At 43.0% G+C, this 27,498-nt stretch overlaps 1 protein-coding gene across 6 annotated transcripts in view; it reads left to right on the top strand.

The window, feature by feature from the left end:
- The window catches only part of ATXN1 (ataxin 1), a 357,282-nt gene that overhangs the window by 196,665 nt on the left and 133,119 nt on the right, over positions 1–27,498 (top strand). For all 6 annotated transcript variants that reach the window (XM_032462534.1, XM_032462531.1, XM_032462529.1 and 3 more), the window contains one exon: positions 26,308–26,436. The gene's annotated coding sequence lies outside the window, so the exon portion shown is untranslated. The remainder of the gene's footprint in view (positions 1–26,307; positions 26,437–27,498) is intronic.

The raw sequence follows: 27,498 nt of genomic DNA, 5'->3' as shown, positions 1-27,498 counted from the left end.
CTTGGGTAGACCCCCCCTCCCCCGCTTGCATTCATTGACGTCTGGGCTTCTGCTCTCTATGAAAGCTTTACCCCTTCTCCAAACTGAGCAAGGAGTAGGGCCCTACCTGGCATGGGAGATACTTGGCATTCCTCGTCATTTCAAGCCCTCTTACAAACCCATAAGACCACCACGATTTGTTAGATTGCCCCTTAAGTAAGACTTCTTTGAAATAGTAAGATGATGGGAAGCCTCGATCTTGCCTGGGGTCGGGAAGGAGTATACATTTAAACAGAGGCTGAGCTATTTATAGATTGTGATACACTGTGTTTCGGGGAGAAGGTGGAAGTCACCTTTGTTTTGTTCCCCATCTTGTCTGGTTTCAAGCGTAGTTTCTCCCTTGTTTCTAGAAGGCTTTAAACGTTTCAAGTCTCCCGCGATAGCTCTATTCTTTTGATGTGCTTTGCAGAGAAACTCAAGCAGAAACAGGCTTCAGAGTAAGCTAACTAGAGCATCTTGGGCTTTTGATCACTTTCCATTATCGTGAACAGTAATCTCTGTCCTGTCGGATGTCGTTTGAAAGTGCATTTGCTGTTTAATGAAGATAAACACGTTGCTGGGTATTTAATCTGTCTTCTCAACTCAGGGACTGAAAAACTCATATGTGAGATTAGCCCCATTGCCAGAGAGGGGATTCGCAGTGCCCCAAACATCTCCCTAACCATTGGCTGAACTTTTGAAATATACTTGTGCTTAAAGAAAAAAAGAAAACCCAAAACTCAAACAACAGAAAACAGATGCTGACCAGGTACGTCACTTACAAAGCCTTCTATTTCAATGGTGAATCCCAGGGGCCTCTCAACCACATTGACGCTATGTTAACATTTGGTCAAAGGAAACCTGAGTTCAGGGAGGACACGTGACCACAGCCACTAACAAATTCCTAGAAAGTGATGCTTGTTCGTTTCTGGTTAGGTGGTGGCCGTCGTGGGCAGGGGGTCTAAGCCACTTTTCCCATCACTGTTTTAATGCATATTCCACTCGTGCTGCGGCCCCTGGCTTCGGCTCTCACTCACCCTGAGTCACAGGACTCCTGCTATTGGTGTCTGAAAACCTGTAGGCAGAACTCTGAGAAAGCAGGTCCCAGGGCCAGCCTTAGACTTTCCTCAGCCCATCCAGTTCCTCTTGGCTTTTTGACATGTTGGGGCGGGGGAGGTTTGCATTTGAAAGTTGCTTCTGTCTTAAAAGAGTGCCTTTTCAATGTTTAGAACTTAAATACTGTTCTTCTAAATTTTAGTATTTGAAAAACGGGTGTCCATGGAGTCCAGGTTTCTCATTGAGAGAAGAGTAAACAAAGCAGTGGCTTCCCTTTTAATTTAAAATGCACCACTTTCCGTGGAGTGGAGAGGTGATCTGAGATGCTCCTGTTGTCACGTCCGGCTGTGTCCTGGTTCTGTGATCGTCATACATTCCCTGGGTCCACAGCATCAGAGCAGAGCGTGTCGTCAGCAGGAGGTATTTAGAGATACTCAAGCAAATGGTGCTTTCTGAGGAAGTATGAAAACTGTGGTCAGACCTTCCGTACCAGCCTGGGTGGCAGGACTTCTGAGGATAACAGCATCCCAGTCTCTCTGAGGCCATGGGGAGGGACGCCTGTGTTCTGCCTCCAGCTAACACCTGGCTGCCTCAGGGCGTCCTGTCCTGTAATTAAACCTACCCTTGAGTCTGCACAAAGATTAGAGGGACGTGATGAGGGCTGAGGGAGCGAGGTCAGAGCCCCACCCGTAGAAGCTCAGGTGCAGAAGGAAGCCAGGCTGCCTGGGGGGCTCCTCTAGCTGTGGGCCGACCACACAGGCAGTGCTCGGGCCCGAGACTGACCATTTATTTTCACTTCTGACTCTTCTCATAGTGAATGCTGTTTGCTCCAGGCCCCTCTGACCTTGCTTCTCTATCTCCTGCTCCCCAAAAGACATTTATGCAGCAGGTATATTATCAGTTGGAACTTCTAAGATCATGAGTTAGCAGTCCAGGGAAGGTGGGCATTTCTGGCTTTGTGTGTGGCTGGGATGGTTCTGAGGGAGAAAGGAAGAGTGAATGGGCGGAGACATGTGAATAACAGAAATCGAGCAACGGGCAGGCCACGCCCTTTGTCAAGCCCCAGTCCTGCAGTAGACTCCAGCTTACTCGCTTATTGTCTCTCGTGTTACAAGACAGAGGAGATAAAGGATAATTCCACATCACCGAAGGTGTTTTGCTCCCTGTGGGTTTATGAGGGGGAGTGGAAGACTGAAGCAGTTGCCCTGTAAATTCCATGCAAGCTGTATCTTCTTTCTGAGTTACTGAAATCAGGACAATTTGGTTCCCATGTGAATGCCCCCTAGTGGCCGGCATGGTGCCCTTTAGGGAGACCAGTCCCAACTGCCACCTCTTCTCATCCCCCAAGGGAACGAAACCCGTACTTTGCAGGAATTGAGTTCATGTCACATCAAGTCTGTATTTCCTTGCTATGCTTTGTCTACCACGTAGGAGGAACTCAAAAGCTTTGTTACAGAGCAGCACAGTAGGGCTCTTGGTACATCAAATGAGGATCCATCTTACATCTGTAGCACATCTGTTGCAAGTCTACTGGAGGTGGCAGAAGACTCTTTAAAGCTTTGAAGTAAATATTCTCAAGGCCAGCCAGTGCATTAAAGGAAAATTATACCATTGATAATAGTGGGCAAGTCCTCTGCGGGCTTCTTGCCCGTAAGTAGACTGAGCTTTATAAAACTACAAAATCTCAGCTGACCAAGGCAAAATTGGTTTTCCTCACTTAGAAGGTTGGTAGAGTTAACCTTCTGCTAACTATCATTTTAATATAATTTTATGTGATAAAGGCATAATTCACTCACAGTTACCTTTGAATGAATTGTGTAAATATGTTTTATTTTTGATACTTTTATTTTCCTAGTCCAGTTCAACCAGTCAAGTATTAAATGAGCAGCTAGTGTGAGCTTGATTGAGAGCGTAGGGGTCACCTGGGGATCTTGTTAAATTTCAGGTTCTGACCCGATAGGGCCCAAGATTTTGAATTTCTAAGAAGCTCCCGGGTGGTGCCAGTGCTGCTTGTCCAAGGACCAGACTTCAAGAAACAAAATAGCAGTTGAGTAAGGAGATGGTAGGTGATGTAGACACTGTGTCCTCTAGAATCTTATGCTCTGAAAAGGGACTGGGAAAAAGTAGACAAGTGATTATGGCAAAAGACAGAATGTGATGAAACGTGCAGTCAAAGTAAAAGTGTGCTTCAGGGCACTGAAGATAGACGTTGTCCCTTCTGATTGGGAAGGCATGGAGATTTTTTCATGGAGAAGGTGATTTTGAAATTGAACGTGAGGTTTGGGTTCTCTGTAACAGGAATGGGTAGGTGTGGCAAAGGCAGCTGGGTCACAGATACACATTCTGGGAAACAAAGTGTATGTCCAGGGAACAAGAAGCAGCCCATTTGCCCGTGATGGGGAAAGTGTGAGATACAGTTGAAAAGGTAAATAGAAGTGATACTGTGGACTGTCAGGCCGTGTAGGATGAAAAAACCAGCCTTAAATCAGAAAGCAAAAAGGAACCACCAGCAACAAGAGATTTTTGAAACAAAAATTGATTGAAACTATAGTTTGGGGAGATGAATCTGGCACGCATATAGGATAGACTGGAGTCGAGAGTGACAACAGCTTCCAGACAAGAAGTTGATAGGACAGATAACATTAAAATTAGCAGCAGGGAGAAGAGAGAAGAGATAGGATGTGGAGAAAGAAGGATCAGAGGGCTTCCCGAAGGACGCTGGAGTTTTAATCCTGGATGGTTAGAAGCCTAGTTGCACAATTGCCATAAATAGGAAAGTCAAAATGAGCTGTTGAGTGTGTTTGAACAGGAAGATGACCTGGATGAACAACACTCCCAGGTCACTTACGAGAGGCTGTCCTTGTGCTTTCTATTTAAAATAGCACCCCAGGCTTCTGACCCTGCTTTGCTCTTTCCATAACACTTTTTTCTCTCTGATATTATGAGGAAACAAGAAAAATCTCAAACAACCTGACCTTACAGCTGAAGCATCTAGAGAAAGAAAAACAAATTTTTTTAATTACTTAGGCCAACTATTGAAACCCTTGCCCTCAAGGAGCTTATAGTCGACTGAAAGAGACAGACAATAACATGTAAAGAAATATAATTAGAAATGAGGGGGAAAGAACAGAGACATGAGACAAAAATAACAAGGTGGGAGGGATGGACCCACGATGGCTTGGGTGGGTAGGGAAAGCCTTGCTTAAGAGAAGACATGAAACTGCAGAGAGGCAGAGAAAATGGCACATGCAAAGGCCTTGAGGTGAGAAGTGCTGGGTGCATTCCAAGAACCTGACCTCGAACCCGTGTGGCTGCAGGCCAGGGCTAGTGAGAAGAAGAGGAGGCAGAGATGAAGTTAGTGTTGGCAAACCGCAGATAGTGAAGAGCCTTGGACTTGACAAGGAGATCGGATTTAATTTGAAGTACCTGGAAAGTCACATAAGGGTGGATTGGAGGACGGTCAGAAAGGCAGGGAAGCGGGGCAGAAAACTTGTAACTGGCTGGAGAGGAAGTGATGGTGGTTTGGACTTGAGTGGTGGCAGCAACACCGGAGAGCAGTCGACGGTTCAGGAAGCAGTATGTTCTCAAGGTCCGCTGGGCAGAGCGTGTAGATATCTGAAGTGGGTGAAGGAATAGGGAGGCAGTTACCAGGATCATTCCCCGATTTCTGGCTTGAGAAACCGAGGAAATGAGTGTGTCCTTCATGGAGATGGGGAGGACAGGCGCAGAACAGAGTTTTGGAAATGTTGAGTTTAAGGTGTATGTGAAACATTCTTTTTTATTTAAAAAAAAATTGTCCTAAAAGACTCATAAAATTTGGCATCTTAATCATTTTTAGATGTACAGTTCAGTAGTGTTAAGTACATACATGTTGTGCAACCAATCTCCAGAACTCTCTTCATCTTGCAAAACTGACCCTCCACATTCATCAAACAGTAACTTCCCATTCCTCCTCCCTGAGCCCCTGGCAAGCAGTGTTCTGCTTTCTGTCTCTGTGAAGTTGACTACTCTAAATACCTCAGAGAAGTGGACCCTGGAGACCTCACATAAGTTGGTCACAGAAGGACAAACAGTTACTTCACTTAGCCCAATTTTCCTAAGGTTCATCCACATTGTAGCATATGTCAGAGTTCCTTCCTTTTTAAGGCTGAATAATATTCCCTTGCACCTATAGGCCACATTTTGTTCACACTTGAGTTGCTTCCACTTTTTTGGGTTTTGTGAATAATGCTGCTATGAACGTGGGTATACAAATAGCTGTTTAAGTTCCTGCTTTCAATTCTTTGAAATCCCAGCAGTGGAATTGCTGGATAATATGGTATTTCTATTTTTAATTTTTTTGAGGAACCACCATATAGTTTTCTACAAGAGCTGCACCATTTTACATTCCACTAGCAGTGCAGAAGGGTTCTCGTTTCCCTACATCCTTGCTAGTGCTTGTGATTTTCTGTGTTTTTGATGGTAGCTGTCTTAAGGGCTGTGCGTGGTGGGACATTCTCTTTAGTGGATATTTCAGGTCTACAGACCAAGAAGAGGTTTGGGTCTGAGATATATCATGTAAGTTCAAATTTAAGCTATCTTCCATCCTTCCAATGTTTGTTTGTTTTTTCCAATTTGACTGTAAACATTTTAAGAGATTTAGTTAAAAGCATCAGATTTGTACTTGAACTATTTAGCCTCACAAACCTTTTTGAAGTCATCGTTAGATTCACTTAAAAATGTTCCTTTTTTTCTACTGTAATGTTTTGTGAGAGAATTTACAACTTTTATCTACAGTACGAGCATCTTCATCATCTTTTGAACCACTTTATAAGTCATCTAATATAGTTTTCCCAGAGCACATTATCTTGACCTCAGTGTCGCTTGAGATACAATATATTTTGAATCTGTGTGTGATGCTCTCACCAGGAACTTTATCCTAAGCCACAGGCACCCATCCCTGTTATCTATTGATTACATTTTAAATACCTTCCTGGCCAAAAGAAATCACAGCGCCAAGCTCACAGTTAATGTGAACATGGATTCAGGGAGACATAATATATTGGGAACCACCACTATAACATACAGGTACTAAACAAAATTGAGAGATTTTTTTCCTCTTTTTTTCAATGAGTGTTCATGAACTATACAACTTAACTACTTACTGCGTTGCTTTAGAAAGCAATCTTTAAAATGCTTTTTTGATTTATAATGACACCCAATGTTTGCAACTGCAAAGTCATACTCGCAAGAATAATTACTAGCTAAATCTGTTTCCTTCCTTGAAAAGAGAAAAAAGAAAAAAAAAGCAAACACAGTGGATTTTGTTAGGTGACTTTTGTAAGTATGCAAAACTAGCTTTGATGGGGGTGGTTTCAAGAGAACATATTTTCCATAAAGAGTACTTTGTTGTTTAAAATAAAGTATTTAAGAGACCAACAAATGGTATGAGAAGCTTTCTGTGGACTCACGAAGTAAGGGAACTCAGTCTTTTCTGAGGAGAAACATTTGGGAAAAACCTTACCTTGTATTCAGGCATACACGGTATATTATAAACTTGGCTTTAGAGACTTAAGGAAAAGCTTCCATACAGTAAAAGTCCTTCAACACTAAAATTGTGATTGAGCCCATTTCTCGTAAATATTCGTTAAGAAAGATACTTGTCCTGCATCCTTGAAGTTCAGTCTTTCCTAAAGGGATGAGAAACCTTTCAAGGTTCCTTCTGACTTTGCAGAGCTACGATTGGGTAATTCCTCTCACCCATCTGTGCATCCATTTATTTATTCATTAATTTCAAGTACCTTCTATAGTTCAGAGAATTTCTAAGTACAATATTTAGGAACACTTTTTAAAATCACTTTAGGCAGCAGAGGAAAGAATAGCAAAAATATTAAACTTAAGATTTGTCTTACTTCAAAAATTGGACAAACATCTATCACATTCTTAACCAAAAATCTCATAGGTTTGATTCAGAAATTCCATTACATTCTGAGTCTCAAAGCATGACTATCTGTTTCTGCAGTGGTAAGCTGGGTAAGGAAAAGAGGGTTCTAAAGAAGCAGCCTTAATATATAACTTGGTAGGAGTATATGGGTTTGGTTTCTAGCTGGCCATTTGCCTGTCCATCCCTCCTTGTGTTTATTTTTAGCTGTATCAGTTTATTACATGATATTGAGTGATGTTATCAATAATCATGGACATGCCCTTTACTTTCTTAGCATAGCAGGGAATTAGGTAAAAGTAAGACCTGCAAAATTTTTATTTCTCTTACCTCCAAGTTTTGTATCCTACTTAGACCTGCTAGACCAAGTTCATCACTTAGACTCCACTAAAACAAGTAATCGTGGTCTCGCGTCTTTGACCAGGGAATTGCAAAGTGATTTACTGGCATTAACTCATCAGTCGTCCTAACATTTCTGAGCAAAACATCAAGATTCTTGAACTCAGTGTACAAACAGATTCTGTTTTCCAGAGAATCGAAATGTGTTGGCTACCATTAAATTAGGAGTGAGGGGAAGAACTAAGGCTAAAACCGTCCTTTTCTGAACTCCTGCTTGGTGGCCTGACCTACACAGAAATGTCTTATTTTCTGGAAATTAAAAAGGTGGGGGAGGGGATCAGCTTTGCTCGTGTAAAAATATTAAATAAAGCCACTCTAGAGAAAAATCCTTAGAATCCCCAAATGACCATCTTCCTTAAAACACTTTCTTCATCGGACTTGGTACTTAATAAAATAATAAACTTGAAGTGATACTGCCTGCTTGCAGTCACCCAAACGATGTGAACGAATGAAAACAAATCAGCTAAAAGGCCAAACCTCTCTGTTACCCTGGAGATATTTCTCGTTTTCCCAAGGCTTCCAGTGCTCTTCCATTCCTGTGTAACTCAGCTTATAGTAAACCCCGTGCCAAGATTTTTCAGTCAGTTCCCTGCCAAAACCCTGACGCTCTCAGCCTGGGAGGAGGCACCGTCCCGCAGATGAAGTGAAAAGCAGAATCACAAAAAGAGGATGATTTCCTACGGGAGGAAACGGGACAGTGCACCCTCCTCTGGGACATCATTCACCCTGCCTGGCTACGTGGAGGCTTTTATGACAAAGCAGAGATTTTTTCCTAACTCCCTTCATCTGACCAGTGAAACAACACTAAAATTACGTAAATGTTTAAAGGATAGAAGCTCAGGAGTATATGTTCCCAATCATCTTAGCTTATCACTGAGACCCTAATTTGCTCTCTCCCTGGATGTGCTTTTGGAATAAGGGCCTCGTGACAGTGCACACAGATCGGTTATGGTACCTTGATTCAGGAAATGTAAGTACTCTGCAAACAGTCAACCGCAGTTTTGTTGGGGAACAGAGACTGCTTTTTCAGCAAATCTGGCTTGTGTTTGTATTAAATCTGCCCCCCCCCCCTTTGGGAAGGGGAAATCTCCAGGTCTCATCACTGTATTTAACTTTCTACTTTAGTAGGTGGCCGATGGAGTTACCCTTCCCTACGAAGCCCTCAGGCGTTCCTTCCCTCGTTAACTTTTAAAGGTTTGGGGTGTCCAGCCTGACCTACTGATAGAAACTCAGAAACAGTACTGATACCAGCACCCAAGGAACACCCAGCAGGGACCTTTTTCACACTGTTTAGTTAATTTGGGGTAAAAATAAAGTCTGGGGGTTTATGGTGCTGGTTGGTTCAGCGTGACAATTGACAGGCATACTCTAGGCAAGAAGGCTGACATCTGGGTTACCGGTGTGGACGCGTTGCCCTCTTCCAAATGATGGCTGGTTGCCAGGCCTGATGGGCGTTGACAGGCTGACCACAGCCGAGAGGGTGAACGTGGGATTGTGCCTGGCTGAGTTTTGGCCCCTCGCTCAGTGTCTGGGTTCCCCGGAGGGAGGACGTAGGAAGCTGATACGAAGTGGAAAGCAGTAGCAGTGATCCAGGCTGGAAAACAGAGCTAGAGCTACAGGAGCTACAAAAGTGGAAGCAGGGGGGCTCTTGCTAGTAGCTGGACCCCAACCAGCCATGCGCAGCAGGCTGCTTGGTGCTTCAGCCCTTCCCCATGCGGACTCGTGGCAAAGTCAGAGAGCTGCTGGTTGCCGGTGCAGGAAGAAGGGCAGGAATAGCTTCATCCTGTTTGAATTTTCATTTACACCATGTGATTTACACGTGATGGACCCGAGGCCAGAGCAGAGGGGACTCATATGGGGTAGCAGTTAGCATCGGATCCCAGCCTGGCGTCCAGGTCACCCGCTGCCCTCTGCCAGCCTCTACCGGCCACCAGAATGACTTGTCACCCTTTTAAAGTCCTTTACTTGACTTTACTTTACAGTCCTCTGAGTGTAAGACTGAAAATGTGATCAGTGATATGCAAACGTTTTAAACTAAAAGTCTTTCTGTACAAATATGGTACCAGCTTTCATTTCTCTGATCCGCTGATAAGATGCACCATTGATTTAATGATTAGTCTCCTGGGGAAATAAAAGAAATGCTATCACTTTTTTATGTGCTAATGAGATAAAAACAAGTCCTAAGTTCAGAAACGTTAAAATATAGGAAAAAATCACATGGACATCACATATAAGCCATGGGTGTTAGACACAAGCTCTCTTACACACGTCTGCTCCTCAAAGGTGCGCTTTCCGTGAAGCCCCAACCAGTCCTGGGGTGAAAGCTGACTCCTAACAGTTCTTGTTGATAGAGATAAGTGAGGGCTTAAGAAAGAAATCCAGAAAATTCATTTCTAGCCGCCTAAACTGCTAGCTGGTAGCTAAGCTGGTCGCTAGGAGTTTCATTGACCATCCATCTCAACCACAGTGACCACATTTCTCACTAAGGAAGGTCCCAAGTGTGGATGAGAAGGCGTGAGATAGACAGCAGGTGGGGCGAAGGGGAAGTGAAGAAGCCGGGTATTCCACACCGAAGCTCATTAAACTACATTATTAAGATTTTTTTTTTTACAACGTATTTACCGAATTTCGGTTTTGCAAAATGAAAAGAGTTCTGGAGGTGGATGATGGTGATGATGATTGCACAACAGTGTGAATGTACTTTTAAGTGCCACTGAACTGTGCACTTAAAAAAGGCCAATGTGGTAAATTTTATGCTCTGTATATTTTGCCACAATTAAAAAAAAAATGTGTGTACCTGTGTATGTATATGTATTCTTATGTAAATATTTTCCATGGGTTTGATGAAAATGGTTCAAGCCATGTCATTCATCCAACCGTCCGTCTTCATTTATTCACTCAACAAGCCTTTATGAAGCCCTTATTATATGCCAGGACCTGCGCTAAATTGTATTGTGCCGTTGTAAATGCAGTATACTCTGTCCTTGACCTATTTACAAGCTAGTTTATATGAATGCCATGTAGACAATAACTACCACCCATCATGGTGAGGGAGAAATGAATGTGTGTATGGAGTTAAGACAGTATCCAGCTGTGCCGAGTTATGGGATGTTCTGGCACTCATGTAGGTGAGGGATGTGAAGGGCTCACCTGCTGAGGGACACGTGGACAAAGCACTGGGGAATAAACATTGTGGTGCATAATGCATGCAGGAAACGGTGCGCCATTATTGATAACTTGATGTGTCTTGTGGCTGGTGGGTTGGTGAGCTCATAAGGCTGTGACATAAAGGAGCAAGGTGTAGAGAGTCCCTTACACCATGTTAAGGGGCTCAGACTTCTCAGACCACATTCTCCAGTGGCCTCAGGATTTCTCAAATCCCCCTGAACTCCCATGGGGCTGCCTCCAGAAGTCCATAGTGGTGATGGGGGGTGGGGAGGGGATGGAGAAACCAATAATTCAATGTGAATAGCCTCAGCTTCATTTATTTTATGTTTTAGGTGTCTATATAAGATGCCATTTGAAGGCAAGGGTCTGGGTGAAAAGAAAAACACATTTGAAAATCACTGTTGTTGGTGATGAGGAATCACTAAAAATCATTAGAGTTGGTGACAATTAGTTTTGTGTTTTAAAAATCAGTATTCAGCATTCAAAGTCATGAGCGTGTTTTATCCATTTCTGGACCTCACCTCACAGCACTTGGCATGTGGTGAACATCCAATAGAATGTTCAGTGGGAATTATTTAAGGGACATGACTTGTGTACTGTTGCCATAGGGGTGAATTTAAATAACATACTTCCCAGTAACTCAAAGGAATTCATAGAAATACGAACTACCTTTTCCCCTTATTCTCTTTTTCCTTATGTAAAATTGTACTGTGATCGTGGTTTTTTTTCTGAGTTTCCTGTCTGTTGAGATAGTAGCTTTTATAATGTGATGCCTTGGACCTGGTTGACAGCTCTGATTCTGTATGTAGGATTGAACTTTGTGGAAAATAATAGTTAATGGTACTTTTTAATGCTTAAAATGATGTTCTGAGCAAGTTTTGTTTCTTTATGGACTTTAGCCAGAATCCTACTGTTTTTCAATTTGTTTAAACGCAACAGCTTATACAACATACGTACATGTTCAGTTGAAGATAAAGGATATCATTATTTTTAGCCTATTACAAAGAAAACCACATTTTCTCTTAAATCTCTTGATATAAAGTAATTTGAACACAATTTCTGCACAGATCATTTTCAAGAGATTGGCTGTCAAGTGTTATCTTTTTTTTTTTTTTTTTTAAGTAGCATTCTCATAAGAGCCAATGAGACTTTGCAAATTTAGATACATTCTAAGCCCAGAACACGGTTGAAGATGTCAGTTTTTAAACAGCACTTTGAGAAGTAGTTAGCTTAAAAGTACAGCAATTCAGAGCACACCGAGAATGATTTTGAAGAGTAAAGTCTGGGCACGATGGGAAGAAAGTTGACAGGCTCTCTACAATTAAGAGACAAGCAGGAACGACTCCCACTTGTGAAAACTCTTCTCATCTAACCAGCTTCTGACACTGGCCTAAGAAAACCTCCAGCAAATTCTTATTCCTTTCCAGCTCCCGAATCTATTGTATAGAAATTCTCCAGTTTCCTTATGTGGTAACACACAGATACAGAAAAACAGCATCACAGCCCACTGCCCCTAGTTGAAAGGATGAGTAAGTTAAGCCTGTGAAAAATGACAGGACTGAAATGTATTTTTCCTTCAAGGCTGCTGTGTGTGCACATGTACACATGCATGCATACACCCACACATCTGAGTGTACCAATTGGAAGGAAGAATTAAAAATGACTTGACACTCACTTCCCAGCTTCTTCCTCCATAACCAACCTGTTTTACCAATTCTCACTCACTTCTACTCTTCCGCTCTTGTGGAAAGGCTTGTTAATGTGCCCCGTAACTTCGGCAGGCAAGGTGATTCAAGACTCTACTGCAAGAGTCTGGCTATTTAAGTATTGGAAGTTTTGCCTGGTATCCTTGAGTCTTGCTGTTTTCAGCTGATGGGTCTTTGTAGTCATATTTAGGCATCAGATTAAAATCACAGGTGAATAAATGTTAAGTGTCCTCGGTGTCTGTTACTTTTGTACTGCAATAAAGGTGTTCTGTGGCCTGTTGCTAGTCTCACCGCACACTGGAAAGAATGCCTGTTCCCCCATCTCTGAAAACCCTTAACCAGCTACATTTTTGGAGTCATGTCACACCTTCCTGAATTCAGATAGACCCTGGAGGCTCACTTCCCTTGTATGGCCACACACTCAGACGCCCCCCACCCACCCACCCACACCCACACCCACACCCACAGCCCCCCTACACACGGCCAGGAACAGACAATAGAGAGAAAGAACAGTAAATAACCAGGGCAGTGCCCGCCATTCTTTTCAGTGAGTGTTATATTCCCCAGGCAGGGTGCTGGATGAAAGGTGGAAAGTTGTTTCCCCTGTGGGCCCGGGTACCAGATTACATGACCATATTCATAACTTTTGGCTCTTTTAAAATTACTGAGGGAGACAGTATAAGTGATACAGACTTTGGGGTTGGAACACATTGCATTGAAATCTCTTCTCTGCCACTTTCCAGATTTTCTGATCTGGAGCTGTTTCTTAGTCTCTGAATTTGAGTCCTCAGTGCTCATTGGAAATAATAAACCTCCCTTCCCAGGCTTTTGGGGGAAGATGAAAGGAGAACTCATATAGAGAACTCAGATTTGTTAGTTTTAATCTTAAATTATAAAACTTAAAAAAAAAAGTGGATGAGTGTACATCCCTAACTGCCTGCCAGGGGTGGGTGGTGGCAGGAAGAACGGGCTTTGAGCCCCGGAGGAGTTAGTAGCAAACTCTGATGCCTGACTGTAGGGAGCTGGCTCCCCGCTTGCCTGCACATTAGAATCCCGTTGCCTGGGCTGCACCCCAGACCAGTTAAGGGAGGATCTCTGTAGGTGGATCCCAGGCAGCAGTATTTTTAAAGCTCTCCAGGTGATCACAGCACAGCCAAGTTTGAGAAATGATGCTTTAGGGGGATTTGAAAGTCTCCAGTTCTTCCAGGGGCTGGAAGGGTGATACCTGGAATTCTGCAACCTGTACTTTATTCATTTTGATTAAATAAAACAAGGACTTAAGCATCTTGCTAAAAGTATATGTCTGACTTAGTATGAATTAGGTTATTAAGTTCTTTGCAAAGAGCCAATATTAATAGATGGGTCTTGGTGTGGGAACAGACCAGAGGTCTCTAGAAAGCTGAGGACAAGAGCATCTCACTAGAGCGGAAGAAACATGGAAACAAATGGAATGAAAACACAGGAAAACCCAGCAATTTCAAGCTGCTTGTTGCTTTTGGAAATTAGTCCTTGCAAAAGCGTCACCCAAGAGCTGGTTGACTTCCCTGAAAGCTCAGGAGTATGGCCCCGGTGGGTGAAGATGCTTGAAAACTTGCTACGTCTTCAAAATGTGGGATGAGGGAAAAAAGTTTATTCAGTGGTATTCACTGTAACCAAAAGTCAGTTAATTTGCAAAATGATGTATTTTTTTAAAAACTTCAAAAAATGAACTAGAATCACTCCATATTCAAAATCTCTCTGACCTCTCTTCAACAAATGGTGCTGGAAGAGCTGGAAAAGACACATTGGACACATGCAGAAGAATGAAGTTGGACCCCTCATGCCTTATACAAAAAAATTAAAATGGATCAGCAACCTTAGTGGAAGGGCTAAACTAAAACTCTTAGAAGAAAACATAGGATTAGATCTTTGTGACTGTGGATTTGGCAATGGATTCTTAGATATGACATTAAAAGCACAAACAACAAAAGAAAAAATACATGAATTGGACTCCATCAAAATCAAAAACTCTTGTGAATCAAAGGACACTGTCAAGAAAGTGAAAAGACAATTCATGGAATGGGAGAAAATTTTTGCAAATCATGTAACTGATAAGTGTCTAGTTTCTGGAATATGTAAGGAACTCTTAGAACTGCACAACCAAAAGACAACTCAGTTTTTAAATGGACAAAGGACTTGAAGACATTCTTCCAAAGAAGAGATTTAAATGGTTAGTAAGCATAAAAAGATACTCAGCATCTTCAGTGGTTAGGGAAATGCAAATCAAAACCATGATGAGATACCACTTCGTGTCCATTAGGACGACCATAATAAAAAAAAACTAGGAAAATAACAACTGTTGGCAAGGCTTTGGAGAAGTCAGAACCCTCACACGTTGCTTTCAAATGATGTAGCCACTGTGGAAAATAGCTTGACAGTTCTTCAAAACTGTTAAACATGGAATTACCATATGACCCAGCAGTTCCACTCCTAGGTATATATCCAGGAGAACTGAAAGCAGGCATTGAAACAAAAACATACACAAGAATGTTCATAGCAGCATTCTTCATAATGGCCAAAAAGTGGACTACAACTGGAGTATTTGTCAATTGATGAATGAATAAACAGAACATGGTATATGCATGCACTGGAGCCAATATTCAGCCAAAAAAAGGAATGAAGTACTGATCCAGCATGGATGAACCCTGGAAACATCACGCTAAGTGAGAGAAGCCAGACACAAAAGGCCACGTGTTGTATGATTCCATTTATATGCATCATCCAGAATAGGTCAGTCCAGAGAGACAGAAAGCAGATGAGTGGTAGTCGGGCTGAGAGGAGGAGGGAACGGGGAGAGACTGTTTAATGGGTATGGTGTTTCTTTGGGGAAACGTGAAAATCTGGAATTAGATCATCATGATGGTTGCACAACATCATGAATGTGATTTAAGAAACCACTGTAATGTGTTTAAAGATGATTAAAATGGCAAATTTTTATGTAATGTGAATTTTACCTCAATTGAAAAATAGCATGTGACCCCATCTGTTCTATAATCCTGCACTTTGGGTCTTAAACCAATCACTTAGCCATTACTAAAGGGTCTTGTTCCATCAGTTATCTTTGTAATTTCCACTCTCTTCCTATACCTTTTTTCCTCCAATGTCAACTTCTGCAAAGAGTCGTCTGCTCTGGTCTCACTTCCTCACCAGCACTTCACTCATCACTCAGGCTCCAGTCCTCAACTGAGCCAGTGTAAACATGGCAGCCACGGGAAACATCCACCTGCAGATGCCACACCTGACCCGGAAAGTTCTGCATCTGCCCACACAGCACTTGTTACTGAGTTCAGGTTCGCCTGCTCACCACTCAAAAAGCAATCATTAAAGAGGCAAGTGTCAGTAGAAAGGAAAGATGCCTCAATCAGAAAAGCCAGCTATCTGGGGAGAAGGTGGACCCATGTCCAGAGACCAGCTCTGGTGATTCTGCTCAGCCTCCGTAACAGTTTTTAAAGAGAAAAAATGGGAAGGATCTCAGTGAATCATCAAGGCAGGAGGTGGGGTTCTGCATCCTTCTCCACTGCATGCATGCAGGCTGGCTGACTCTCTTCAGATGTTTCCCTGCCGGTATGATCTGCCTGCAGGATTGCTATAGGGCTGTTGGGGTAGAAAGCTGATCATTCTTTAACTACATAATTCTTAATTCTTTTTTATCTATGTAACGAATCAACAGGTTAGGCAAGACGTGGTGTGCATTCAGGAGAGCATAAGTCAGGAGTTAATTTTAATTGCTTAGTGATCTCATTCCTATAATTAGGTTCTTTTAAGGTTAGAGGGGGACAGAAATGGGCAAAAGAGCTGCTTTCCAAGTTCAGGTGCCTCTTGCTTTATCCAGGAGGCCTTATATAAAATTTGAAATTGGGTTTCCAGTGTGGCAGTTGGACTCATCTATTGTGGCATCACCATGGAATGTGAGCTCTTGGGGACAGATGGGAGAACCCTCACCGCCCTTCCTCCTGGGCCCAGGTGATTCCTGCAAACTCAGCACAGTGAGAGTCATCCGTACAAAAATGTAAAGTTGGGTGAGGAGGTGTAATGCTGTTACTCGCAGACCTTAAGTCCTTTTAATTCTGGATAATTGTCAACTCTGATAGCCAGATTGATCTCTAAGCCTACAGAGTGGTCCTAAAGTGGAAGGAAGCTGTGTTCATCATTCTCTTAATTTCTTTCTTTTTTCCCCCTCCCTCTTTTTCTGCTGGGGTCAGCAGAAATGGGAATCTTTTTTTTTTTCTTTTTATATCAGTGTTATTATGATTATGATTATACTGAAAGACCTGTATGGGAGGAATGCTGCAATCTGAATTAAAAATAGCACTTTCTGTCCTCCCACACACAGCACTTGAGTGCTCTGAATGCCTTTTATAAATGCAGACTTTCTGCCTGGCTAGATAAAAGAAGCTGTCACTTCATTTCCATAACGAAGTCATTCCCAGGAGAATTCCATTGTTTTAGCAATAGAATTTTTGTAAGAGGTCTCTTATTTTGCCTGAAAAAGGTAACAAAAATGAACTTTAGAGAGCTTATTCGACAAAACAATTAAGGAGCGAGAGGTTTTTTCTCTTCTTTTGATGTGTGAGGAGTTCTGAGTTTGAGAATCCCGAGCCACGATGTTAATATCGGCCCCTAACCCTGGAAGACGAAGGTGCAGGGACAAAGCCTATTCTTCTGATAGGGATGGGGGTACCTCCCTGGAATATGTGCTCCAGAGGGGTGGGAGAGACATGGTGCTAATTCTAAAGCGATGGAGGAAACTTTTAAGATGCTCTGTATGGGAGGAAATTCCTTGCAATTTTTAATGAAACATGATCATCAAGTATTTTTTTTGTAGTTTTTAAAATTTATTATTTTTTTTTTTTGGTGGGAGAGGTAATTAGGTTTACTTACTGTTTATTTCAAGTGGGGGTACTGGGGATTGAACCCAGGACCTCATGCCTGCTAAGCACGTGCTCTATCAGTGACCTATACCCCTGCCCCATGCCCCTGTCATCCATGCTTTAATTGAGTTTCAGGACTCTGAAGGCCAGCTGGCTCTGTAGCTTGCTGGGGTCCTTTGCTCCGAAAGTAGTAGTTGATATGACCTTTAATTTGAGCTTAAAATGCTATGGCAAGTGGAACAGGAGGTACCGCATTACTTGTATCTGGCTCAAGCAGGCATGTGCTTGTGCCTGCTCCCAGCCTCCCTCCCCGATCCCGTCTCCTCCCACCCTCCACACAACGGATCTCTGCTTCGAACACGGTATCAGCTCTTCCACTCCACCTTCATAGAAAAGGAAGAGTTGTATTTCTTGGTACTTTCCCGGCACCACGTAACTCACATCAAAGTCTCCCTGCCTTTGGTGTTTCAACAGGTAATCCCTAGACTTAATGCCAAGTGGCATTTCTATTACTTGGTGTTCACAGCTGAGACCATTGAAATCTCAGTTTTAAGCTAGGGTAGTGTTCTTAAGCCTCCTTCCAAAGAAGAGAAGTTTTCAATAGTGCCTTTGTCTTGTAATACTTTTGCTCTGATTGCATCAGAAAGTTGTGATATTTCAACAAGGGGGCAGCTACCTGGAATAGTGTTAAAAAAAAAAAAAGGTTAAAATATAGAGTTGTTATATTTTTGTGCCTTTTAATTTAACAAAACAGACAAAAAAAGAAAAGACAGATGAGGTTGATTTAATATAATTATGGAAATCCTGTTGGTCCAAATATACAAAGTTGGATAGTTACAATGGTTGCTGATTTTGAATTTTGGGACATAATTCTGTTCTTCAAAAACCACTGAGTAGCCTTTAATCACGTTAACGATAATGTAACTTTAAAGCATGGTTGGAGGTCCCGGGTGTAGCCGTGCTTTTATGTAGTAATAAATGGAAAGGAAGTTGTGGTTTTGATAGGATGGTTCCAAAGTTCTGCTTTTAATACCTTTGGTGAATTCTGGTAATTGTATCTGTCCAGGAGGATGTGGCTGGGTTTGGGGGGTGAGCGGGGTGTATGTGAATTCTGACTTGTCATTTTACTTTGACTCACCATTTGGTACTTTGTGAAGTCAGGCCAATGAAATACTTGAGAATACTATCCTGTAACTCCTAATATTCCAGCAAAAAGAGAGTGAGAGGGACATATGTAATCCTAGGAGTTTTGCTAACTCTGTTATAGAAAGGAGGGCAAACGTAAAGTCAGGGGAGTCCTGTCATGGACCATAGCAGCTCAGGACTTATAAACACTTCGTAAATGATCGAGGCATGGAGCACAGCCTCTGCCCCCAGCCTCCCCCGTTTTCACCAGGCACTGCATGCAGACTGATCAGTGACCTTCTCCAACGAGCGTGACCACGGCTCTCCTCCGGGGAGAAGGTGTGTGGTGACTCCTGGCAGCCCGAAAGGGCCTTGGAACCCAGGAGATGGGTCTCCACACTTCTGCACCCTGAGTGTTCTGTCTCCTGGGCCACGGTGCCTTCTCTTGGGCTTCTGCAACCCCATTTGGAAGCTGAGTATTAAACACATGAGGCCGGGAGAAATTGTCGATAAGAACCACATGCCATCTTGGTCTTTAAAAATCACAATTTCCTAGGAGACGTCATTCTGTGGCTACTCCATGCAGATGGGGTGTTTCTCGTAGTATTTTTTTTTTTCTTGATATGCAGACGTACTTTTCTTGGGGTGCATCATTAGATTTCTTAGCAAACTTTGCTTTATACCAGTAAGGAGGTACAGCCAGCACACAGACACCTGCAGGTCTGTACATGTGTGGATAAAGCCTTACCTTTATGTCATAAGCTGTGTTCATCCACAGGAAGCAGAGGCATGGAGCAACATGAATTATAATTGTTTTAAAGTTTGAGAGTAGGATTTTTTCCAGCATACTTCTCTCTCTGGTTATGCGTTCTTTAGGCAGACAACTAATTTTAGTTTTTAATTACCTAAGCACAGACCAGTTGATATCGGTAGAAAATGGCCCGAGTACATGCTAGACAGCCAAGAACTGCCATATTGGAAAAACGATTTTACAAGGAGTAAGTCACAGAGATCGTCAGATGGTTGATGGAAGAGAAGAGGGATGGGATGAGAGGATGATCGAATCCATCGTCTTCAGAATACCTTGGGTTTGGGCTTCATTCCGCTTGCCAGGTCCCTCCAGCTCTTCTTGAAATCTGACTGGACACCCGGACTCCCAGGGGCCTTGTGCGCTGCCGCCGCCACCGCCACCGCTCCTGGGGAAGGGGAGCTCTGCCGGGTGGAGACGGAGGCTCCGGATCCGCTGGGCTGAGCTCACCCGCAGCCCTGACTGCTCCTCTCTCTCCCTCAGAAAGAAAATAGGAAGAGGCAGCTTCAGTCCTGAGTTGGAAAAAGAGGCTCTTCCAGGTCCTGGTGTCAACTGACTGAGCAGTTCCTGTATTGGCTCATGTTGTAATGATTTTTCTCCAAGTCACCAGAAAGGGAACCCTCCTGTTTTAAGAACCACAGAGTAAGAGATTTGAGGACAAGTCAGAGTGAAGGGAAAATCCCACAGTCTCAGTGAATCAGCACGTATTTATCAAAGGGTTACTATCAGCGAAAGCACAATGAGGCTCAACAAGAAGCAGATGGACGCCGACCCTGCGTTCATAGAGTTTACTGCACTCTGTCTGGGGAAAGGGTGCCTGGTTTAGGATAAGGAATAAAAGGATTAGTACCCTAAGGAAAAGGAATAAAAACCACAGGAGTTCACATCAAAAAAAAGAAAAGAAAAGAAAAAGTCCTTTTGATTGAGAAAGTTGTGGTGTAGGTTATTATAATGAAAGAGAGTGATGGAAAAAGTAGGATTTGAGCAGGGCTTGGTGCGGTTGGCTTGACTTTTAGCACGTAGAGTAGAAATGGGAGCTCTCGGAGATGAAGAGAGAAGCTTGGTTTGGCTGGTACAACGTGCATAAGGGGAGAAGTGGGAAATGAAGTTGGTAAAGCTCGTTGGGGACAAGTTGTGAGGGTCTGAAGCATCAGATTTTAGAAGATTTTACAAGCTGCAGGAACCCATGAGGGTATGGCCTGGAGAAATTGTACAATCTATTCTAGGAGCCAGCAGGGATGGCTCACATGGTTTCAGGGAGAGTGCTGAGGGCAAGAGGACCAGTTAGCAGGCTGCAGTGGGAGGAACAGAGTCTGAACTGGTGTAGCAGCATGGGGATAGAGCGCGCACCTAACAGGACGTGACAAGTGATGGACTGAGGGAGAAAGAGGAGAGGACCATGGTGCTATTAACATGAGTCAGAAATAAAAGAGGAGGACTGGTTTGGTGGGGGAAATGGAAGTAGACATAATTTATTTGTATCGCATATATCCAGCAGCTTGTTGGGGGAGATGCCAGGGTCCAGGATACAGATGTAAGAACCATATAGAATTCAAGGAAATTATTATGGAAACAGAATTGAGCATGTAACCTTGGGGAGTACATATCCTAGGGTTAGAAGGAATAACAGGAAGACATAAAAGCCAAGAAAGAGGAGCAGCAGAGTGATGTAAGGAACACCTGCAGAGCACTGTCTCAGGAATCAAGACTACTAGGAGATTGTGGTTGCAAGAGGCAAAAGTTGAAGTGATTTAAGCAAAAAAAAAAAAAAAAAAAAAAGATGGAGTGGAAGATCGTTTGTATCACATGCGTATTCATTTTCTGTTGCTGTTGAGCAGATTATCATAATCCTGCTGGCTTAAATCATGTTGTCTCACTGTTTCTGCAGCCCAAAAGTCTAGCCTCAGCTTAGCTGGATTCTCCACTCAGGGTTTCCTAAGGCTGAAATCAAGGTGTTAGCTGGGCTGCGTTCTCATCTGCAGCTTGCAGTCCTTTTTCAAGCTCATGTGGTTATTGGTAGACTTTGTGTTCTTGTGGTTGTAGGACTGAGGCCTTTGTTCTGTTTCTGCTGATTATGGGATGGGCTCCACTCTCAGCCCCTGGTGTCCATCTCCACTTCCCCGGCACGTGGAACTCCACCCCCCACCCCAATATGTTCCTTCATGTTTTGAATCTCATTCCTGGAAAAGTCTGTCCCTTTGAAGGACTCACCTAATTAGGTCAGCCCCACCAAAGGATAAGTGTTCCATTTTAAGATCAATTCATTTAGGGCCTTAATTTTATCTGCAGCATCCCTACTCAGCAGCAGCACCAGGTGGTGTTTGATGCGATAACTAGGAGAGGGTGTGTGTGCACTAGGGGACAGGGCAATTTGGAGACCACTTTAGAATTTTGTCTGATACAACATAGCTAAAAAATTTAGGGGCGAATCTAACTTTTGGCATGGCTGGGTCCAAGGGACCTCACAGTTGTCAGGACTCAGACGTCCTGTCGTTCAGCCTTGTTCCCTGCTGTCAAGCATCATTCTTGTGTGGGCTTTCCTCACAAGGTGGTAGAAGTAGTTCTTAGTAGACCATGCTTCCATGGAGAGGACACCGCTTTCCTTAGTCCCAGCCAGTCTGAGATTTGATTGGCGTGGCTTTGGTTACATGCCTGTCCCTACGTCAGTCATTGTGGCGAGAGGGGTATGTATTCTGATTCTCTGGGCCGAGCTCATATGCCCACCTTTGGACCCAAGGCACAAATTCAGCTCAGACCAAATAACGAGGAAAATGGGGGAGAAATTGTTCCAAAAAAGATGCTGTTCAGGCAAAAATGCTGGTCCACTAAAGAAAAGAAAAAATTGAAGGAACTACTTTATCAAATATTCTAAGAGAGTCAGTTAGGAAAGGGCCACTGCGTTTAGAAGACAGGAAGCCATTCCTGAGCTTTGAAAGAGAAGCAAGTTCACTTAAAAAGAAAGTGTTGAAATCAAACTCTAAGGGTTTAAGATGTACCCGATGAAATACTGGCGCTGAATGTATAGTACTTTTTTTTCTTTTTTAACATGTTTTATGGTGAACAGGAGAGAGGTGACAGCCATTTGGAAATGTATCTGGGTCCGAGGAAGGTCTTTCAAGGGTAGTAATGACTGAGTATGTTTGTAGGCTGAGAAGTTGTTTTTGGTGAGGGTGGGACAGAGATTTGAAGGAGGGACAGAAGGCAGAGTTGACCCCAACAGGACCTGGTGCCAGTAGGAGACAAAGAGCCACAAAAAGTTTTCCCAGATTATAAAGTGGTGCGGGCTTTTTGGGTTGTTTGGTCATTTGTCACTTCTTTGGAATGAACAGGTATCATTCCTGCCAATGCATCTTACAGTAGTTAAATATACTCAAAAGACCCTTAGCCTCTGTCTGGCTGTGTAATTGACAGAACAGTGGTTCTCAGAGTCTGGTCCCTTTGAGCATCACCTAGGGACTTGATAGAAATATGAGTTCTCTGGCCCCACCCCACACCCACTGGATCAGAAATTCTGGGGGTAGGGCCCAGCAATGTGGTTTCACAAGACCCCCAGGTGTTTCTGATGGCAGTTCCAGTTCGAGAGCCAGTGCCTCAGAGCATCCATGTCTCCTCTCTGCATGCCACCAGGGTTTCCTTACTAGTGGCTTTTGTAAAGCTGGGAGAATCAAGGATGAAAGCTCCTGGTGGCAGCGGAGGGGGTTGTAAATCTTGAAAGGACATGGCAACTGTTCAAAAGCCATTAGTGACTAAAAATGTAATGGATTGGAAGAACAGAACAGAGAAGGCTAAGTTTTCACTTAATTGTTCTCGAGTTCATGCAGGGCTGTCATTTGGATGATAGGCACATAGGACCTCCAAACCCCTGGAGGACAGAGAAGAGTGGGAAGGGCTTAAATTACAGCTGCAGAGTAGTGCTTCCTTAGGAGTAAGTGTTACGTCGTAGAACTGGTTTTGGATATGGATCATTTAAATTCAGGCTCTTCTCCTCGACACTGTTAAGAGGCTGCAAAAGAAGGCCATGGCAGGATTTCTTTCATCAAGGAGCTTATAAAATTTTGGGGCCTTCAAGACTTAAATCCAGTGGAGTATAAAAAGACAATATAACAGAGTGCTGAACTGGAAAGGACCTGGGGTCAGAATGTGTGGTAGAGACTGTAAGCGCTGTGGGCAGTCAAGGGAAGGAGAAATTGGCATTGTGTCACTTTTATCTCTGGACAGAGGATGAGACTGTCAGCCCGGTGTAATTTCCCAGGTCTGACGGCGGGGTTTTGGACAACTTGGCTTCAAAAAGTTTTCCTTCTTGCTCTTTCTCTTCTTCCCGAGCTTGCTAAAGTTTGTCAAAACTACGAAGTTGAAGGGAGGGTTTCTTTTTCATGACTTTGCACTTGGAGGATTATTAATATTTTGGGTTATATGAGAAACCAAATATGCAGGAGAGGTTACAGTTTATCCTATGTCTCAAATGGAAAGAGACTCAAAGAGAAGTTTGGCTTATTCACTTCAAACAGACTCTCAAGCTTACTTCATTCATGGGAGAACGTGAATGAGCCTGTCTGAGGATGCCTTCATTTTGTAGGTTGAAAGCAGCAAATTACTGATTTTTCTTAGTGGAAAAGTTAAGTGGTACCAGCTCTGGGATGATAGGGAACCAGAAAACACTTCAGATGAACACAGCATTTCCATTGCTTTTTATTTCTTTGTATCATTGCTGCTTACCTGGGAAAATAAATAGGTACCACACCAGGAACCAAAGGAGAAGGCTACCAGGACACTCGAAAGTGGGCAAAAAAAAAAAAAAAAAATGCCATTTTGGTCCAGAAGAGAAATAATAAAAACATCATAATGATCAAAAGGAAGCCAGCAAATTTCAGACATACTACAAGGTATTAAGATTTTTTTTTTCCTTCTTCGGAACTTTACATGTAACATGATTTATTTTTAGCTCTTTTGAGGGAGGGTTTTCTTAACTCCAGCTGTGGCACGTGGGTGTTAAGAGGGAGCTTCGTTTTATTTCACTGTGACGATGGGGTGACATAAGCTGCATTGGGAAGCCAGGGTCTTGCTTTGCCGTCGGATCAGGTGTAAAACATGCACTGAATGACATTCCTCTAGCAGAAACTCCTAGTGTCTGTTGCTCTGATGGCCCTGCATTTGGAAAGAAGAATCATTTCTTATTTCAAGTTTCTGAGAACAGTTCTGTCACTCATTTCTTGTTCAAGGAGACCCTGTTGAAATGGTCCGGAAAGAAAAAAATGATGAAATAACAAGTTAATTGTACAGTTCTGGTCAGATCACATAATGCACAGGCTGTTTCCTCTACCTGGAAACTCGATGTCTGGCTAACTTCTGCTTATCTTTTTACTTCCCTGTTTTTAAGTGTCACTTTTTTCAAAAAAGCCCCTCTCTCTAAATGAGGTACCCCATTATGACTGCAAATCACAGTATTTAGTTTTCCTTCTTGATGCCTATTCAATTTTCACATTTTATGCATATGCTAAAAATAGTGTACTCTGATTCTTTAATGTCTGTTTCTCTTGAGGCAATGAGCTCCTTAAAGGCATCATCGTCCTTTGTCTATTGTGATCACCATTATGAACATAGGACTTGGTGGATACGAAGCACCAAACACAAATTTGTCCAGTGAATGAATTAATAAGAAAGTACTTTGTACCCTGGAGACTAATGTAATGTTATATATCAATTATACCTCAATTAAAAAGACACTTCGTAAACTGTATTCACTATAAAAGTCATGGTCAATTATATTAGTAGCAGGCACTTCCTTTCTCCCTTCTGTCCTAGTTTTTTTCCTCTCCATATTTTTCCTTCTTTGAGGTCTACTTGTCAGTGTTCTGCCAGTTCCAAATCTAAAATTTGGTATGACTCTTGGGTTTTTTTTTTTTTTTTTTTTGTGAGGTAGGAGACCACATTTTTTCCCCTCGAAAATATTAGTACACCCACAATGCTAATACAAGACTTCCATTTTTGCTCAATGTGCATTTATAACTCTGAAAGGAAAACATGACTGGCACTTGTGGATGATTTATTTGATTCTAGATTCTAGCACAGCACTTAAATTCTGTGTTTCTTGTTGTCCCCAAAGCTGCTCCTGTAAGTTCTTGTACCTCAAGCATGCTTCTCAAGAATACACAAGTCAAAATACCTTAATGATACTGGCCTAGGAAAAGTTGTTCCTGGCCCTGTATTATAGGAGGGAAAAAAAAAAAAACCAAGAAATCGAGGTGTGGAAAATATTAATGAGATATTGAGAGTAAATGCAATCAGGATATGAACAGATCTTTAAATGCAACCAATAGAAATCACCCAGCCCTTCTCAGCAGGGCCTCAGTGTGCCGCTGTGTGTATAAGTGCTGTCGTCGGTGGTTGGACATGGCAGGTGGCCAAGTGGAAAATTTCACAGCCCTGCAAACGGCCGGCACACTCAGCGCTGCAAATCAGCCATCCCAGGGAGCCGTGTGGCGTGGACCGAATAATCACGTCCCTGCACGCGCCTCTCACCAGCTTTCATCCCTTCTTCCCTCTTCATTTCCTACTCCAGGCCTTTCCTTTCTTTCTCCCTGAGATTCCAGAGGCCTCCATTTTCAGTCTTCTGCTTCCTTTGATCCTCGGTGGGAGGCGAAACATTCGGCTCTTTGGGTGCCCCGAGCGGGGATGGTTGATTGTGGTTGCCTTGCCAAAGCTGGCTTTTAATTTTGGCTCCAGAGCTCAGTAACAGGCTCCTGATCACTAATAACACTTTGTGTTTACGTGGCACCTTTCTTCTCGGGAACTGTGAGTGCTTGCCAGAGAGATCTTACTGATCTTCCCAACAACCCAGTGAGGTATGAAAATGGCAAAAGGTGATCATCCCAGCCCCCTCCTTCCTGCAAGAGGGCTTATTTTGAGGCCGTGTTGCAAGTCTGCATCTCTGCTGGGATAGCATCTGAAGCCTCCCAGAACTGGCTTCAACTTTCTGGGGTGGGGGGAGTGGTGGGGGAGAGGCTTGGCCTCACCAGGCTGTCTCCTGGGGCAAGAGCAAAAATACTGCATTTCCTTTTTAAGCAAAGCGTACTGGAAAATGGTCTTTGGTGAATTATCTATCAGTCTAATTGATCGTGAACTTCATCTGTTGAGATAACGAGGGATTTGACGATGCATTCACCTTTTCCTTTGTCTTCTGTTCCATTCCCATGCTAGGGATTTCTCCTGTTTCTGTGAAAGGAAGAAAGGACACGTCTGAGCCCAGGAGGGCTCCAGCTTCTCGGGGGAAGTCTCCATGGTGAAGGAGAGGCTGGGCCTACCTGTGAACAGCGCACAGTGAATGTTGTAAGTTAACAAGAGCTCTGTCCGCAGGGCTTGCCTTGCAAGGATTTGTGAATCATTGGATGCGCGGGCTGGGGTGCTGATAGGGGTATTTAGCATTAGCTCTAGGTGATCCTCGTTTTTTTATGGGAGAGGTTCTGTTTTCATTTGCTGTGAACTTGACTTTGAGTTTCCATGGGGCGCTGCTCATTATCTCCTTTGAATAAAAATCCTTTCCGTGTAGGAACGCCCTTTCTCCTGGGGCAGTTAAATGCTATCAAGTTCATAGCAGCCTCTTGAAACTGGGCTACAGCAGTTCCTTTTGGCTGGTGGGTAGGAGGGTAAAATCCTCCAGGCTGAGGATTACCCACCAGGATTTCCATCCTGCAGTTATTTTATTTATCTAGAGGTTTTGATCGGAATGCAATGTTTTTCTGGCTTTCAAAAATCGAAGGTATGCAAGGACGGTCAGCTGTTCTGGGTGTTTCTCTTATTCAAAATTGGCTAATGGGTCGGTTTTTTATCGGACTGCTGAGTTGGGGTTTGGAAATGAGTAGTTTTGGTGTGGCAGCTGCTGGTCATCCCTCAGGGGCAGTTTTAGGTTCCAGGATTGAATCCTAACACAGCGGGCTTCAAGATGCTTATCTTCCACGGAACTTCTGGTTTGCCTAGCTCTGCTGCTTTCTAGAGATTTCACCGCGTTGCTAGACTGTGTCATAAAAACAAAAGTTTAGAAGAGATTTGAGGAGGAAAGAGTCCAGCTTCAGGAAACCCAGGATGGCCTATGAACGTATTACCTTCAAATTTCAGGAAACTAAGCACCACAAACATGTATGTGTGTATATATATAAATAACTTTGTGTTGAGTTTTCAGTTTCTTAATTCGGTCAGGAAACTTTCCCAGGCATTTATTACTTGCTTTTTTCCAGTTGCATAAATGATTTTGAAAGAACAACATACAATATTATGAAGCAATATATCAGAGAGAAAAAGCATTTACCATTGAAAAGAAAAATTTGCACTGAATTTTTTAATTGATTTTCTAAAACTTTGTCTTAAATATGACTATTTATCCATGTTTCCTGA

This window comes from Camelus ferus, chromosome 20 (assembly GCF_009834535.1).
Source record: "Camelus ferus isolate YT-003-E chromosome 20, BCGSAC_Cfer_1.0, whole genome shotgun sequence".
Classification (NCBI taxonomy): Eukaryota; Metazoa; Chordata; class Mammalia; order Artiodactyla; family Camelidae; genus Camelus; species Camelus ferus.
Note: the sequence above shows the minus strand (reverse complement) of the source record. Positions and strands in the feature narration are given on the sequence as shown.